The following is a 14514-nucleotide window of genomic DNA, read 5'->3' as shown; positions in this document are numbered from 1 at the left end:
ATTTGTGTCTTAGAACATTCGCTAATGGCAAATGACTAGTTTTACTTCTGTAATATGAAACAGTGCAACTTCAAATAGACGTTTTATTTAATAGGCAAATATTTGAATGTAATTGATGCGGATTGACTGCATGCATTAGTTAAATATTAGTTGCATAACATTTATGGATTTAGCGGATATAATGGCTCATTACTTTAATTGAAATACTAATTAACTGATTAATCCTTAAAATAATTCTGACTATCGATATTTGAAGTTGAATTGAATTATCCAATTAAGAAAGTAACGTTCAATTATGACTTTGTATTTATTTTTCGATCGCTAAATCGACATTCATTTGGATCTCTAATGAGCTTTTTGTTAATTAAAGTGAATCAAACTGCTTGTTTAATTATTAAGATAATGAGGGCAGCAGACGTTGTTTTCTGCTAAATGACTGAACTATTTGTATTAGCAAAAGATCAAGGAATAACAGAATAATGTATGAAATGATGATTGATTGATATACATTACGTAAGCTCGGAAAAACAAACAGACGAAGAACATTAATCAGTTTTATTAGTTTGCTTAATGTTTGAGGCAGCCCATCTAAACACACAGCACAGCGTCTTCAAACATTAAGCTCTCGCCCATTTTGGTGCAACTTCAGCATAATTTACACATCGTCTTCCTCCACTTCAAAGTTCAAAACTTTCAACGCCATGGGAATTTCTGGCTGGAATTGTGTAATAGCAATGGAACTTATGGACGCTTTTACAAAGTTGCTGAGGAAACCAGTTTATTTTTTCCTGGGTGTGCCAAATTAACCAGGCAACGTGTACTGAAAACTTTCAGCAAACGAATTTGAACTTATTGTAACGAACAGACATGTAGATGGTTTATCAATAGTACTGATTTTAATGAAAAATTAGGTTTAAGGATTTTTGGACGCTTCCACAAACGGTGCTGGAACAATGAATGAGGGTGTAAACTTTCGGCTCTTGCGGTTGATTCTTGCAGTAGTGAGGAAAAATTGTAGTCCACAGATTGTCAGGTTCTGTTTTTTACGGTCTTGGTTTTTCTTAGCTGGTGGTTGGGCCGGTGGAAAAACTTGTTAGTCCGAGTTACTTTGTCGTATATGTTGTAGTCAAACCGACTCCTTTTGCTCAATTGTAAAATGTCCCGGAACACCTATTGATAGTATTTTTTTACTTCTATAGAAAAATGTTTATCTGGATGTTGAGGAGATCGAGAAATGTATCTACAATAGGTTGTCGCGCTAATAGTTCCAAATCACAAGAGTGTCATTCACAAACCAGCAAACCAGGATGTTGGTTTAAGAGTTGCTTAAATTCAACACTTTTTTTCGAAGTTTTCCATATAGAAGTCTGTTATGACCTCTCTAGGTGAGCTCCTCATGGCTTTCCTTGCTTCATATTCGCAACGCGTTCGATTTCACTCGAAGGAGCTTTCTTTTAGGCAAAATTTGGAAGGAGTTGGTTCCTCCTCATTAATCTCTTAAAACACCTCCACTTCTAGTGATTCGTTGATTCCAGCCCAATATTTTCGGATTTGCAAGACGTCTTCAGATTGTCTGAGATGTTTCTTCGTGGATTCAAGGCGATTTTGAACTTTAAAATTTAACAAAAAGTTTCCAGGTTTTATGGTAGTCAGAAGGACAAACTCCGTGTTTAAAGGTGCAAACCACCCCGATTTATAACATGTTAATTCATATTTAATGAAAAGCTTTCCCCTTTTCATGTTAAGTTGGAAACGCACCTAACTTTTATCGATCGTCTTGAAACTCTGAAATATCACATTATGGTAATGTGTATGGCGCAACATAATATACACTTACGGGGGCCCGGAACTAATAAGAAATGAGAACTGATGTGTAAACTAAGAGGAAGAACATGCATTTTCAATGGAAATTTCGCTCGCGGAAATTCGATGCATTAAGGCGATATAACAATAATAATCTTTGCTGGAATATCACCAATTGCTAATACTAATTGGCGTTCGTCTTTGACATAGAGTGCACAGCGAATTGCAAAAGTTTGGATGCAAATATTCCAAAATATGATATAGAACTACTACTGAACTAGTCAAATTAAAATTTTGCGATTAGTTCAAATTGGGTTTCCTAACAATGCTAAATATGCAAATAAATCCACTTTTCTGTGGAATGGTGGGAAATTTATTACAACACGTTTCTGAGCGTAGGACAGTATAATGCAGGTGAAAACTTTGCGTGATAGAAAAACATAACCACTAGGAATAATTTGAAAAGTTGTATTGGAAATATAAACTTTTTTTATAGCTTATAAGTACTGAAAACGGCTAAAGTAATGATATAAAATCTGATCCTTTTTTGGCAAAAGCTCACCTATCATTACCCTTTAGGAAATTAGCTGCTTTCATTAAATTTGCATAATTAATAAAGGGAAGTTCTTTTATCCAAAAGCCAGGCCCAGATTGTAGTCCTCAGAGAACAGGTTTCGTGACATTTAGGTATTATTAGACCTGCAGTTTTTTAGGACAGGCAAATAGTTACGATCTAAATATAGTTTCCCTATCAAGACCAGGAAACTCTTTATAAATCTAGAGGATCATTTGAGCTGTAAAAATGTATTATTTCAATACCTTTTCATATGTGCAATATTGTCGTTTTATTTTCATTGTCTGATAACACAAAAATACACCAAATTTGATGAAAATTAATGATTTTTGAGAATAGACCAACTTGAGGATGAAAGAACGCGAAGACTAAATAAGCCCTCAATTAATCATTATAGCAGCTCGCTTATTTTTAGAATATCAATCGATTAATACCATATAAAGCATCCACAAAAGGTGCTGATAAAAGGCATGGCCTTTTTTGTATTTGTCTATTGTTGCTACTCGCCTACCTTAGGCCAAGCGAAAAAAAACATCCAAAAGCAAAATAAACAATCATAATGATTGCTGAAAAAGCGACATTTCTACTTCCCTAATTTCACGTTCTTGTTGCTGGTGCTCTAATGTTCTTCTCTTATCAGTATCAATCTAAATTACTTTTATCGACCACACATTTGAGTTGCTCATTAAATTTCTGTACCATAGAAATGATTGTTATTTGAAATTAATTTGATTGTAGAAAAATAATAGAAATAATTTTTATAATTATTCCTCTAAATTCCAGATTTTATTATTTCGAAAATAAACTAAGAAATTACAGTTAATATTTAACCAGTTGCTTTTAAGAGACTACTCGCAATTTATCGCTTCTACGTTTCCACATAAATTTACTTATTTCCCACACAGTCTGACGGTTTTGGACCATGACAATAAGAAAATAAACTGAAACATTTATAAGTGTACTATATGTGAAGAAACAATGTTGAAGGCTTAAGAAAGCGCTGAAACTTGTGCACGTCTGAACAAAATTTTTCAATTTTTAGAGATATTTCCTGCAATTGTATTTACACTCATGAAATGTTTATCTGCAATCTGTATATAAAGTTTATTAAAGATGCATTGTTTAATGTTCTGGAAAGTTGCTGCTAAATAAGTTCGTTTGAGTTTTGTTTTGATAGAGGAAAACTACTTCAATAATTCAAAAACTTTAGCATAGTGCAAGTTCAAAGAAGCTGCAATATCGCGCCTCATTATTTACTTGGAAAATAAACTCTTAGGCATGCATCCATTCACTTTGCGAGTGTGTTGCTGGACTAAATTATTCTTAGTCAATCTGGTCGCTTAGACGGAAAATTAATGCAAACATTGTTGGAATATTTAATAAGATCCGCATTTAATTAAAACTGTTAAATTTAATTGTCTAAATTGTCTAAAAATCATGCTTAGAATTGTAGATATTAAAACTTCATATTTATAGAAGACCTCTGGGCACCGATTAAGCGTATGAAACATTCAACTGGAAACTTTTATTGATTTTTAGTTATTAACAGCATTTGCAATCGTGGAAAATGAATATATTTGCATAACCGCGTCCCCTAGCCATTTTCCAGGCAAGCGAAGTTTTCCGAGTAGTTTGTTCTGGTAATTGAAAATTTATGTAGAATAATAAAAATGAAGCATTAATTCATAAGCCTTTGAAAACACTAACGAAACCAACAGGTTTCTATCGGAACCAATCAGTGAGCAATAAGGAAACTTTAGAAAATTTGTTTGGTTTCAGATGGAAGCAGCCTGGGTTCTTCATTGGTAAGTCTAACAAAACTGCAGCTTAAACAGTCGGAAATTATTCTATTAACTTGTTCCGCCTCAATTTACATGTACTAATTGGATGGCAGCCATTTTGGCACAAATTTGTTACACTTTGGCTTGGTCGCAGCTAATTTAACAACTGTTGCTACAATTCCTGCCCAAATTTCCCAACAAGGGAACTGGGAGAGTGTCAGATAAATTCACGTGCGAATGAACTACCAAACATCCTATTATATCGGAATTAGTTTTCCTCTATAGTTTGAATAATTAGATGTTGCTTTGTGATAGAATGGAGCTTAATGTTAGAATAGATTCAGGTAGATTAAGCAAGAGGATCGCTTTGCATAGCAATCAGAACAGTGAGTTTTAAATGTTCGGGCCAAACTGAAATAAATATAGTTTCAAAATCAAATTCAAACACGTTAAATATGCAAAGGTCTGATTAGCATCCTCCTATCAATTCATTTGTAAAGCAAAAGGAAAGTTGCATATTTGCAAATATGTTTCTGGACTGATTGCTGCTTAGACTGAAATTGCTGGTCTTTAATCCCATAATGGTTTCCGTGATTATACGAAATCATAATATACGTGTACAACTCTCCTGTGCAGAAATCCAATTTGCCCATCTAACCAAGCCTAGAATCTGGATGTTGAAGGTGAATTACATTAACAGTAAAGGGCGGATTTACGCTGCATAGGTATGTCTTCTTTTGGGTGAAATATTTAACTGTTTAAAGGCAGACCTTTAAAATAGCTTCATTACGTGAAATCGGCTAGCTGAAAACTTTTTCGGAGAGAAGACAAAGAAACAGTTGGCCTGATTGTTGATCTTCTGCCATTATCTGAGCTCGCGCTAAGTTATGGCTAATAAATGCACGCAAGAGTTCACACGTTTAAGACGGCTTATATGAAAATTGCGTTTGTTCCGATTCAAATTACAAAGTTTTCCATTTCCTGAAGGTCGAAGGAATGGCAGGCCGGGGATTTAGCTTTATTGCTAGATTTACATTGTCGTGCCTAGAATAAACAGACTGAACTTAATGACTATAGATTTATGGGCCCATTTGAATCATTTACAGAGAAGCTTTAAAAGTCATTACTTTGCATTTGCAGCGAGTAATTCCGGCTTGGGCACTTTGGGTAAGCAGGTTGCCCTTCTGCAGCTTATTTCATTAACAAATATAAAAACCTACCGAGCTAGTTCATTTAGCTTTGTAGCTTTGCCGTCTGATAGTTTCAGATAAGTGGTTTATGGCGAAAAAGGTGTTTTGCTTTATTTATCCAGACACGTCTGGATGGCTTCTCAAAGTCTTGAGCTTGTCAGCAATAAGTCAATGTGCGAGGTAACAAATGGGGCCATAAATTTGGTTACTTATATACCGGCTGATATTTATCGTGCAAAGTATTAAGATAAATATATTATAACTCAATTTATAAGCACGCACAAAGTTTACCTGGAAAACTGTTTCCATTGTGGAGTTGTTTTGGAACAAGGACGCTAATACTAACATTCGGTAATCAATCAATGTCCTAATCATTTTGTGAACAGCAGAACTTGTAGAGCGATAAATATATCATTTTATAGGAATTTCATTGTCTTAAATGAGAGTTGAAGGAGGTCAGCAAGACACTTTTTGTTTTCTTTCTCGAAAAGTGCTGGATTTCCTTGGAGTTTGTGATGAATAAGTCAACTAAGCTAACCTGAACTAACGCGAACGTTGATAGAAACACCTTGATGGAATGTGAAGAATATTTTAAAGTATAAAGTTTCATTACAGCGTTTTCTTCCCATTTTAATGAAGCTAAAGAAAACAAAAAATAGTAATTAAGGCGTAAGCGCTAGACCTTTGCAGTCAAGGAACAAAGGAGTGTATTAATTAAATTTTGCGTTTCAAGCTGGGCTTTATTACAGACGCTCAACTTTGCTTCATTTTCGTTATCTGGAGTGTAATGCGATATTTCATATGAGCGTAATTTTTAAATAAAATTTGCTTTCCATATTTCGGTCTCGAATGACTGGAGACCGGAAACACACAAAGGAAGACAATGAACAATGAACAATGAAGTTCTGTAGGAAAACCGAATCGGAAAAAAGTGCTCTGGATGCAAACAACATGGAAAAATCGAATTTGGAGTATTGAAATCTCGCAGATGAATTTATGGCGAAGCAGAATTGGAAAATCCGAGGCACATGATTTGCATCTCAATCCTCCATCGTGACAAAATGCGCATAAATGTTGAAATTCCAAGCCATATATTAAGGATTTTTGTATGGATGCGTAGAAGCGAGGATTACCTGGATGATATGAGATTTATGTGGACGTCTAAAGACGAAACTACCCAAAAATATCATGTCGTCTAAAGGCAATATCAACAACCCACTTAATATGGAAACATGCAAACCAAAGCTTCAAATTTTATGGATTTTTTAAACCACTGTTGATGAGCAGAAACTTTATAATATATGCGATTCTTTAATAAATCGGGAATAAATTAAGCAAGCATCAGGCTAATACAGTTAATAAACACTGAAGCTCATGTGGCTGAATATTTGACCTTTTCCTTCAGTATTGTAATTCTACAAAGAAGTAAATCCATTTTATCCATGGCATTTTCCTCCGTTCCTGATCCCGGGATTTATTGTTAGAAAGAGGGTCAGCACGTATTAAAATCCCTTAGGGGTTGTCTGTAAAATCGAGAACATTAATACGAATGAGATTTATCGGGAATGTTTAAACAATATACAATTGAACTGAAGTAGGTATAGTGGAATGAATCAATTGCTTGTCCCAAACCTCAACTGGAATTGAAGACGCTCAAGGGAAATTTGAAAAAGTAGCTTTTTTCGCGCTTTAATAACAATCACCGGAACGCAAGGAACGTTTTTTTTGTATCAGTTTGTACAACTGGGGAAAGAAACAATACGACGGAACTAATGTTTTATTTTATCCGGTAAATTTCCCCCAGTATGTCCACCCCTTTGGAGAGCTTTTTACTCCACTGATATTTACATTGTCAGTGGAGTTGAGGCGAGCATCAGAAAATATTTTGAATTTTTAATAGCTACCGTTGGAAACGCACTTGACTCTTTTCCGACCTGGGAAAAATAAACATTCACTCATAGAGGCAGGGGTGTCTTTTGAAAGCCGAATTGTTAGTTTGGAGAGTGAAATAAATTGAGGAACTAGCAACTATTCAACTTTTTTTGTAGGAAAATAATTAGTCTTGAGCAGAGTGAGGCCTCAAGCATGAAAGACCATCCATTTATCTCATTCTTTCGGTTTTAGAGATTTTATTCTCTAGAAGCTCATCAATAATTAATCACTAGCTGGTTCACGTTGCAATTTCTTTAAGTTAATGTGATTCGCTCTTTAGAATGCACTTTTATAAATTAAAATTCTGTCAAAGTAACAAGAACCTTCGTCAATTAAGTAGCAGCTCGACAAAACTTACTAAGGAAATCCCAAGAATGCTCTTTTTTATTTAATTAAGTACTTAAGCAGTTTCCATTAATAAGGCATAGATTTATGATGCATTTCCTTGTAAAACCTGAGCTTTTCTAAGAAAGCTTCACTGCCGGCATGAAAATTGCGGAAAGTTACGAATTTAGCTAATTGAGGTTCGTAGGCAAGAAATATAGTTTTTAATAAGACAGTTCTAGAGGCAGAAGTAACGGATTGGCCAGTCAGCTTAATATATTGTATTTAAAGAAAATTATAGTGCTAGAAGAGAACATTGAAGAAATCAAATGGATAAAGCAAATATTTAGAATAATCTCGATTAGATGTTGTTGTTTCTACTAAAGTAAATTAACAAAACCTCGCTTTCACCTTGAAAAATTTATGTTCCGGATGTAAAGTAAGGTCTTTTCAATTATTGAGCATTCCGGACTTGCTGGAACCAACCCGCTTTCTTCATATTTGATGGCTAAATTTAGATCCATTTGAAATTATCTTGACTCAAGACTCAATTGAAATTCTGATCGCATGTTATATAATTAAGCTGGATCTAAATATATTTTAATAGCGCTGGTAATTTTAATGCGTTTTAGGACCCGATAATTTATAAATTTTCAATTGGATTTTCTCGGTTAGGTTGTTAAATAAGCAGTTTTTATTCGCTGTTCGATTATTTTCATAATAAATCCAATATTTCAGTCCCTGTGATCATGTAATGCATTTTCCTTTCTTTAGGCTGTTTTATGTCTCTTTTATATAGTGCATTTCATTGTCTATTTTCGGCCATTTTTACACCGTTGGTTTTATCTTATCGACAATATTTTAATCAAGCAAACTGCATGCACATAACCAACAGCTAACATGTAGCAATAAAACAAAGTTATGTAATTTCCTATTTACTAAGAAGCTATTAAATAACTCTCCAAATACATATAATATTTTAACCCTTTTGTTTCTTTTAGTTGAATCTAGACTCGAAAAGGCAAACCTCAAATATTATCAGCGCATTTCCACTTTTCTCACCGAATAAATTATGTTTCGTTCCATTTTACCATATTCACAGCGTAATGCAAAGAAAATAAAATATTCAGTAAAATTTATTTTAGGGCCTTGGTACTTCGAATTTTATGTGATCACCAGTGGCAAGTTTCCTATACCTACATAAAACATTATGCAATGAGAAATTTCACGCAATATAAACCGCCAAAAATGGATCCATTCCATTTTTCCTCTAAATTTGCTTTTAGTACCAAACAAAAGTGTAGCAAATGAAAAGGTTTAATTAAGCTTAAATTTACTAGGACATAAATTGTTTCATTTATCAAAACAGTGTTTGTAAATACGACGCTTATTTGCGATACCTGGCCCGGCCTGTCTCTTGAGTAGTTCGATTCGTTGAACCAAAGATTAATTACCTTGTCGCAGTTAACCCTTAAGATCATTAATTAGTGCGCGTCTTTGTTTTATCACTTGGTTATAGAGTTTATCGTAAGGCTTTTTTTATTCACAGACAGGACCACAACCAGATATTAAAACATTTTTTTTCAATGCTAACAAAATTGTAAAACTCTACTGACAACACAAAAAATGTCCTCTGGGGAGCCAAGGAAGATTTCTGTGATTTTGTATGCATTTTAAAAAATTGAAGTGCCATAATTTTGGATAAAAAGCTACAATATTCAGTTTGAGAACTTCATCTACTTTGCAACGTTGTTGTAAATTTTAGATGGGAAGCGTTGGGTAAAAATATTCAATTTAAAGTGCTTTAAAATTTTAAAAAAATATGTGGTTTTTGTTAGATCAGTTTTTACGCCAGTTAGAGGACAAAGTTCCCAAAGAATAGTCGATTTAGCATTACTTAGAATTGCCATGCTTGATTATAAGGAAAGAATGCGATTGCTTCTTGGATAATAATTTTTTTGGATGTCTATAATTGAACGTACAATCAGCCAAATTTGAAAGTAAATTTAACACAAATGGATGCCGAATCCATTGAATCCGAACTGCTTGATTTGACAGAATGATCACGAGTTGTAACTTGAAAATTTCCAATTCCCCACCAGGCGGAAAATAGAAAACGAGTCTCTTAAAACATTCACAACAAGTCACGAACCTGATAAAATTACAAATATCTTGAAAAAACCCCATCTTGAACAAAATCTTCTCAAGTAATCGCAAGGAATAAAGAAAATGACGAAAGCGTTTTCCTCATCTAGCACTTTCAACTTTACAGCTAAAGCACACGTAAATATGAGGAAAAAGCTTAAGTCCCTGAAAAACTGTTCAAAATATGCAACAAACTTCCCAAATCTGTGCGAGAAAGACAATGGATACAAAATCAATACGCTGGCATAGAAGATTTCATCTAATCTTATGCCTTGCCCAAAAACTCTATTATTTACACCAAAAGCTTCCTCACTGAATGATTTATCTATATTAAATGATCCTCTGCCGAAATATGCTAAATAATTTATAACAACGCGAGAATTGCCATTATCTACCGAGCCAAGGCAAGGAAAAAATATGAAGGAAGGAAACCATCAAATATGAAAAGGTCGTTCAAAGAAAGTCTCTGGAGTGAACCGCACAACAGAATGATTTGGAAAACTCCGCGCCAATTTTCCATATTATGGATATTTGCCATAATTTTTTTAAGTATTTGCAAATTACAAAATAATATTAGGGTTTTATGGATTTTTCCTCAACGCAACTGCGTGTTTAACATCGCTTTTCGTCATTAGGTATTTGAATCAGTAGTATTTTTTTAATTATACAAATAGCAATTATGTTAAGTGCATTTCAATACATATCAGCGCCTATTTAAACTAAATCAAAAATAGCTAAATATTTAAACCTGCAGGAACAAAGACTTCTAGAGTAATAGGGTATGAATGCACACAACTAAATTATGTGCACGAAATTCAAACAAATGTGTTTAGTTTTAGTGTTTGTTTGTTTCGTATACCGCATAGTGGATGAGCATGAGGTGTAACGACAATGGAGCAACATTTTGAATAGAGAAAGATACACGTTTTGGCGCAGAGAGGAATAAATTTCATTTTGTATATTCATGTGGATGCGGCAGAACAATAAATGATAGACAACAGACAATCTTTGGTCATACCGCAACGAGGAATTCTCATGTTGTTTAGGCTTTATTAAAATCGTATTTGATTGGGTTCTGATTAGCTGAAATTTTAAATTTATTTATTAAGTCGTTTTGACGAAGGCAGACGGTTTCTTTGTAAAATATTTATTTTTCTTTAATGATTGTTCCTCAAAGGCATTCTTTAATTAATAATTAGGAAAGAAGCCATCCAGTAGCAGCTTTGATGGTGAATTTTGGAGTTGGTAGTCAAGCGAACCTCGCAAATTAACAAGCAAACGTGCCAAAAGCGATTGATTTTGTCTACACGAAGCAAGTTCTTTGAGTTTAATAGGTAAAATTAAAATGAGTCAATGGGATGGCCGTAAAAAATGTTATTAAAACAGCATTAACACCATACTTCAAATAAACACATTTTCTAAAATCAGCAGGAAAATACCCGCATTAATGGAACATTGTGAAATGTGTGTTGTGAAAATGAGCGGTCATTAGTTTAGCTGAAACAAACATCAACTCTACTAAATGCAAACAATGAAATATGCTATTAACCGCGCTAACTGTTAATTTAATTAATAAAATATACACGAACCATGGAGAATGTGTGCAAATTTTCATTTTTGCTCAGAAAAGATATCTCAATTCGAAATTAGCCTCTTAACGTATACAGTAATGTAACAAGACACTCTCTAGGTTTGTCTGAGAACGACTAATATACATTTTTTTTAGTTTTCACATTGAAAACTTGTCTATTTGTCTTCCAGACAAGCCTGCTGATATTAATGGGTTGGGGTGTGCTTTTAATAAAACAAATAAACATGTTTGCTATTAATTCCGTTAGCTCATGCAAGAGCTGAGCAAGATTAATTGAACCTTTTTGAGAGACTAAACAGTTAGCCATTAAAAGCTAGATGATAAATGGTCAATATACTGAAAATAAGTGCGTTATCATTGAGGTGACAAATGCGCTGCCTGGAAAATAATCTTCGATTCTTCCATCTGTCTACTACTATTCTATCTATTCTCCACTAACTTTGATAAAATTGAAAGCTGCCATTATTTTAATGTTTCTTTATTGAACATCTGCTGTTTCCCCGCTTGTTTCCCCGACCCTATGCTGGTTTTACTTATGTCGACAAAAATGCTCCATTCTTTAAAACCAAGCAAGATGGAAGGCCTTTTATAATGCTCTTGAAAAAGCAACGCTGTTCTGGAAGTTCAAACAACACATTTTGTTCCGACTAAAAGCTTTTCTATAGTATTTTATTGGCTATTTAATACTGAAGAAAATCATCGCAAGCCAATATTATTTGTTATTAATTGAAAACCAACCTGTAATTGTACGTGTGTTAATGTAATTAATCTGCAGTGGGAGCAAACTTGTAGATAGCAATATCAATCGCAAAACACAGCCTTAATGTAAAAACAGCAAAGCTTAGCTCTAAAAATACACCCTAAAAGTAGACGCCAGTGTGATCAATATTCGTTATAGTCACCCTAAAGTTTGCTTTCTCCTTTTAGACTTCAAAAATATTTGCTCACGTTCTGATAACTTACACTCTTGACCAGCTCTCACGATTCTCTTGGAAAAATACAGTTTTGTAGCAAAGTCTTTGGCGAAGCTATTCATTTCAGGGCTCGGGAGTATTTAAAAAAAATATTATAAAACTAAAATATTTTGAAATTAGAAAACCTAACGAGTTTTCAAATGGTTTTATTGTTTAAAATAAAATAATGTAGGAGTGTCGTAGTGATCATTAAAGCATAGTCAATTGAAGACATAAATTAATATTAAAAGTCAAACTGTAATTGTATAAACCAACTGATTTAAATCATAGCCACATATGCCAATTAGAAAACATGGGTTCCATTGATTACTCAACTTTCCCTCAAGTTCCCACAAGTCGTATTTTCTCACATCACTGTTCTATTTATAAGCAACAAAGTTTGAGACTTAATCTGTTGATATTACGATTCAAAGTCAAAGTTTCTGTTGCTTTAGAAAATTCACCGACTTTGGAAACTACGCCATTTCGCCAAAGTTTCCCAATTAAATCTCCCTATTTAGTTCAAGTATAAGTACTGACAAAGTATCTGAGTAACTTCATTAAGCTAATTTCGATTCATCGTCTACAAAAATAGTGGTATTTTGCACCTTTTGCTGCCTTTTCAACCAGGTTTAAATGGTAATTTTCTCAGGCCACTAAAGCTTTTTATTGTAAAAACTAAAATTGGGTTAAGCCAGTAAAGCAGATTTCCTGTACCAGCCAATAGCAGTTTTGGTCCAGTTTGAAAAGTTTAATTAAACTTCAATAGATTGTAAACGACTAGTCGATAACGGACCGCATAGTTTAAAACTACTGTTTCCAAATAAGTTACTGGACCTCGGAAAAGTTTGGGTTGGAAAAACAAAGAACAAGAGAATAGTAAAGCGGGTTACGAATAATTAACTCTGTTAATGGTTAAGGAATAAATGGACGCTTTTTGTTTCATACAAACCGATTGGGTTCAGTGGTTTGCTCAGTTTCATAGCTCTAAAGCTAATTCAGTTTGCTTCAAACCTCATTAAATGTCCGAACCCAATTTGCAAATTCTATGATTAGTCAAATTACTGGACACGTTCTAATCAAATCAAAGTGCGCTGGCTGTAGGAGATTTGAAAAGTCGCTCGCTTTCCAGTCACGTCTTGAAAAAGGTTCGAAAGTTAGATAATCCAGCTTTTTTGTTGCCTTACGTCACCTGAATTCTTCCTGATTCGATTTTTTCCCGCCGCTGCCTTCAACGAGTTATTTGTGAAATGATAGAATTTTCATATTCCGTGGTCGCTGGGAAAACGAGAAATAACCCGAACGTGTTTTATAATATTACATTAAGGATGCAAATCTGCCAGCATTGAAATACATTCTTCGGCAGTATGATTATTGAATCGGAATTCAAATACCCTATATTTGTGTATCATGCCCTCGGTTTGCTGAAGAATTTCTACATTTCACTTCAAATCACTCCGTAGAGTGTTGATTTAACGCCACAAATTCCCCAAAAAAAAACCCGGGAGCACTACATGGAAAATGCATTGTATTTAATTTAATCTGCGAGCTTTTTTTAAAAGCGCTGGCTAAATCGAACTCTGGGGAATCTGTCTACCTTAGTTAGTGCCATTTTTTTTGCTTAATCCCGCAATGTTGCAAACAATTCCGTGTAATTAACACGCTAATCGTAACGGGCCCTTGTTGGTCGGTATTTCCACAGCACGCAAACTATTTTATTTTCGTCTACAGATGGACGCAATTCTGCTAATTTTGTCTAATATTCCATCAAACATTTTAATGGCACTTTGAAGAACATTGCGCTGAGTTTCATTCGACCGAACTGGCAGCGTAAGTCGTAGAAACGCGAGTTTCAGCCATTAGAACCATCAAACTCGTATGGTTTGCGCCATAAAACAGCAACAATTGAAAATTTACTTCATGAAAGACAATTTTGCCGGCTGGCAATAAACGGAACTGTGCATTACTCGAGCAACTACGATTAAGGATATACTCTGGGGCATCGCTTCGTTACCAAACTTTATATAATACCCTCTAAAGCACGTTAACTTATCAGAAAAGGCTTTAGAAAGGAAATTAGGAAACCTTCAAAAGAAACGAATGGAGGGGTCTTTAGGGAATCACTTTGCAAAAGTTTAAAAATATCTTTGAATAGACGCATTTTTCCAATGAAATAATATACTTCTGAATCCAAGAGGACAAGGAGACTCAACTGAAAGTG

The sequence above is a fragment of the Dendroctonus ponderosae genome, unplaced genomic scaffold, assembly GCF_020466585.1.
Source record: "Dendroctonus ponderosae isolate FM_Combo_2020 unplaced genomic scaffold, Dpon_F_20191213v2 Dpon_F_20191213_97, whole genome shotgun sequence".
Taxonomy (NCBI): domain Eukaryota; kingdom Metazoa; phylum Arthropoda; class Insecta; order Coleoptera; family Curculionidae; genus Dendroctonus; species Dendroctonus ponderosae.
This window is presented reverse-complemented; position numbering follows the sequence as displayed.